The sequence below is a fragment of the Pteronotus mesoamericanus genome, unplaced genomic scaffold (assembly GCF_021234165.1).
Source record: "Pteronotus mesoamericanus isolate MK-2021 breed Mesoamerican mustached bat unplaced genomic scaffold, CSHL_Meso_final scaffold_705, whole genome shotgun sequence".
In the NCBI taxonomy this organism is placed as follows: Eukaryota; Metazoa; Chordata; class Mammalia; order Chiroptera; family Mormoopidae; genus Pteronotus; species Pteronotus mesoamericanus.
Window position 1 is genome coordinate 11,890,921 of NW_026555326.1, and position 4,491 is coordinate 11,895,411.

General features: G+C 42.3%; 1 pseudogene; it reads left to right on the plus strand.

The window, feature by feature from the left end:
* The first annotated feature begins 459 nt into the window (after window positions 1-459).
* On the plus strand, window positions 460-930 carry LOC129062222 (ubiquitin-fold modifier-conjugating enzyme 1-like; annotated as a pseudogene).
* The last annotated feature ends 3,561 nt before the right edge of the window (window positions 931-4,491 follow it).

Genomic DNA, 4,491 nt, shown 5'->3' on the forward strand with positions numbered 1-4,491 from the left:
GGATCTAGAGAGCATTATGCTAAGCGAAATAAGCTAGGGGCAAAAGACAAATACCATATGATCTCACCTATAAGCAGAACCTAACCAACAATACAAAGATGCAAGGAAAATAAGACTGGCAACACTGAAAGGAAAAGAAATCAACAGAGACAAGAAGGAAGGAAGGAGCGGGGGCGGGGAAAACGAAGGGAAGGGGAAAGTCAAGGAACATATAGCAAGGACTCGTGGACAAAACCAAAGGGGAAGAGTTGAGGGAGGGAGGGAGGGGCACGGGAAAGTGGTGGGGTGTAGGCAAAGACAAATGTATTTGAAAAAATAAATAAATTACTTTAAAAAAAATAAAACAGCAGTCATCTGAGAATATTTATGTGGCATGTCTATATATTGAGATTTGGACCAGAGACTGGGAGACACTACTCTAAAAGGTTAAGAATGATGGGTCAGGTGCCCTCATCCAAGATGGCAGATGAGACCACACCGTGTGGCATCTGAGATCCAGTTGCTGAAGGCTAGTGCTGGACTTCAAGACTGGGAGTTATGAGTGCAGCGACTCAGGGAAGAATATCAGTCTCTTATGCAGTATTTGGTAAACAACAAGAATGCAGATACTGGTCTGTTCTGACTGGAGTCTAACAAGGAAGGGACTAGGTGGTTTAGAAAATGCTGGTACATCCATGATTTCCTCAAATATGAGTTTGACATTCCTATCACATATCTTACCACAGCTCCAGAAATTGTAGTCCTGTACTGGATGGAAAAACAGCCAAAATGTACATTGATGGCAAAATATGTCTGACCAATGATCTTTAAGTGTTTGTGGGCCAGGAAATGCCCTAGTTTAGACTAGCTTATCTCATGCCTCTGGGGCTGGGTCCATGGCTGGCAGAGGAAATCCCCTATCTGATTCAGAATAAAGAGAAATGCAACTGAAGGATCAAGCTACTGAGGCTGGACAGAGCAAAGCTTGATAACCTAGGTTCCTGCTTTCCTGTGCATCCCTTATTCATCTTACTGCCTCCCTCATACTCCTTTCTCCACAATTGTTACTAAGTAGCTGCAGCAGGCCTGACTGGAAACCGCCCCCGCCCCCCAATACTGCTACTGAATTTCTAAGGCTACACAGGGAGGAGAAGACCTGGGGCTTTGAAAAACCAAAAGGCTATTTATATCTGTTTCCTTGGTGGAGCAATGTGAGATCCTGGAGGGACAGGAGATGACAGAGAGTGGGTACATAGTGTTTTTTTGCTTTTGGAGATAACTCATTAATAAAAGCTGCTTCCTCTTGTAAGAAAGAAAGAAAAAAGGAAAGAGAAAGAAAGAAAGGAGGGAAAAAAAGAAGAAAGAAAGAAAGAAAAAGAAAGAAAGAAAGAAAAAGAAAGAAAGAAAGAAAGAAAAGAAAGGAGGGAAAAAAAGAAAGAAAGAAGGAAGAAAGAAAGAAAGAAAGAAAGAAAGAAAGAAAGAAAGAAAGAAAGAAAGAAAGAAAGAAAGAAAGAAAGAAAGAAAGAAGGAAGGAAGGAAGGAAGGAAGGAGGGAGGGAGGGAGGGAGGGAGTGAGGGAGGGAGGGAAGGAAGGAAGGAAAGAAAAAAAGAAAGAAGAAAAAAGAAGGAAGGAAGGAAGGAAGGAAGGAAGGAAGGAAGGAAGGAAGGAAGGAAGGAAGGAAGGGAGAAAGAAAAAAGAATGATGGGTAAGTACCAGTCAGGACAGTCTGTAGCCTATTGATAGGTTGCGTTCTTGAACCATGTTTGTTGAAACTTAACATGCTTGCTTCAGAAAAACCTGTGAATAGGAGAGTGAGGCTTTCAAGCTATTTCATAGTAAACAATTTAATTCAGAATGTAACCAGCTATAGTTCTTAACACTACGGAACTCAAGCAGTCTTTAAATTTTGATTTTAACAGAAAAAGTCATTCTGCATTCTAATATGGAATGTCATCTCCACCAATCACAGCCCCCGCACAGGCTTGGGGGTCCTCTCCTTTGCACAGGACCATTGCAGTAACAGAAGTTCTGAGTTCTTTGTGCCCTCAGCCAGTGTAAATGGCAGGGAGGGAGAGACTCTGAAGCTTCTAGTGTTTGTAAATGGGTGTCTAAGTATCCCCAGCAGCAAGGAAGAGAGGGGAGTTCAAATATGTCCTTCAGAGATGGGAGCTCTTGACTGGAATGGCCACTTGTGTGGAACAGATGCTCATTGATCATGATTTGCAAGCGGAGAAGAGCCTATACACTTAATTCGATGAGTTAGAAAATATTAGAGCTGGAAAGATTATTTAAGATCACCTAATCCAATCTCTCATATTTTATAGAGGAGGAAACAAACACTAAAGAAGTCAAATGATCTGTCACAAAATGAGTGGCACAATCAGGTTATGAACCCAGATGTTCCATTGGAGCAAGTCGTTTCACCTGAGATCAATTTCTTCATCTGTTTATTGGGAATGACAATTTCTCCCAGGCTTGTCGGGAGGTTCACATGAGGACATGCTTAAGAAATCTTTATAAACTGCAAAATATCATGTAAATAGGAGCCACTTTTATATCTTTTACTCCCAACTGCTGCTTATCCCTCTCATCAAACTTAGTGGTTCAATAAAGTGATTCAAGAGCCAGAATGCATAGTGGGGCAGGACATCCCAGAGGCAGCCCATCTAAGCCTAAGAAGTTGTGTGGCCTGTTAATACTTGTCCCCATTTTTCCTTTCTTTTACCCTCAAAACAGACATTTATTTTTGAACAGGCAGCAGAAAATGTGCTTATACTTCTTACCCAAGCAAGAGAGGCCCAGTCTCCTAGAGAATGTTTCTAAGCTTCAAAGAAGACCAGTACTTACAAGGGACAATAGTAGAAACACTCCAAGTGCCTGTAAGAATGACTGTAGGCACTCCTTCGTGCCTCCTCAAAGGAGCTCAAGAAAGAAGGGAGTCTTTAGCAGAAGGTTCTCAGGAAATGAGCTGTTTTCCTACAGGCATTGCCTTTGCCCTCCTGAATGCACTTTGTTAGTTGTCTGCTGTGTTCTATCCTCTCTCACTTCCAAATATTCTTGCGATAAGTTAAAAAATATTTTGTAATTGTTTTCTATTGATGAGTTACTAGGTTTTTTTCCCCCCAATGAATCTATGCCACTTTTATGAATGTCTCATCTGCTATCACTATTTGTTAGCTGTGAGGTTTTGTTAGCTGTGGGAGCCCATACGTCTGGGTACAGATGTCTAATAAGGATGGCCTTGCTGAGTTCTGATTGGTTGGTTTTCCCTGTGGTCCCATTGATCCAAACATCTCTCTGCACAGCCTGTTCACATGATGGCAGGTAAGGGTAACCTCTCTGAGAGGAAGGTCACATAACTAGTGTGTTATCTCATAAAGCATAGAACAGCAGTAAGTAAAAATCATAATGGAACTAACGTTTTTGAGCAGCGAATTTGTTGAGCCCTGTGACAAACCTGCTGCTTAAAAGACCTAATTTAATCCTCACAACACCCATCTGAGGTGGGTTGACTATTTTTATACACCATTTTACAAATGAGGAAACTGAGACTTAAATAACTTTCCCAAGGTCCCACAGCCAGTACACAGAGGAAGTAGGATCTGGTAATGTTCATCTAGGTCAATGGATTTGTTATGTGAAATTCCCAAAGTGACTAAAAATAAAGGCACACTTAAACTGCATAGTTTATGAAAAGTGCTCTTGTGCACATAAAATAAAAAAAAATGATCACCCTTAACTGTTCTGAGTTCTTGCTTCAGGCCAGGAGGGAGTTTACTGTGGTCTGAAATTATGAGTCCTATGGTCCAGAGAGGACCTTGCATGCTGTATGTAGTTATCAAGTTCTAGTGATAGTAGAGGCTCCTCTGTAGGTACCTGATAGGACTCAACTGGACCACTCTCCAAGATGACATTACTTTGAACAAGAAATTATGGGAGTGTTCTGGGGAGCATTCCATGGAGTGCCATCTGCCCAAGTAACTCCTGTGTTTATACTCATAAGTGTCTATCCAGTCTCTAGGCATGGGCCATGTGTGTTTTTGTGACACAGTACCCAAGCCAACACTGGACATTGCAGACAAAGCTGTCAATGAAAACCTTCCTTACTCTTTCCCTCACCTTTTCCTCCTCTGGCCTTTCATGTCTGCCTTGCCTCCCTCAAAGGCCACCATGTGGGATCTTTGGATGGCATGCTCAGTGATCAGGAAACAGTCAGGATAGGGAAGTGGGTGGGGACCATGGCAATGTTCTTGTCACCACAGGCACAACTGAGACTGGGTCCCATCCAGTCACACTCTAATACAAACTGCCACAGCAAACACCCTCAGCTCAGTTTCCAAGAGTCAAAGTGGCTGTCCCCAGTGACCTTTGCGGTGCTGACAGAGCTGAAAACACAGACTGAAGAGAGACTCGATAAAAAATGGACAGTCAAGAGCAAAGGACATGTTTTACCAGCCTGCCCACATGCCCCACCCTGAGTTCTGTTTTTTATGTTTCTTATTCAATAGGTAT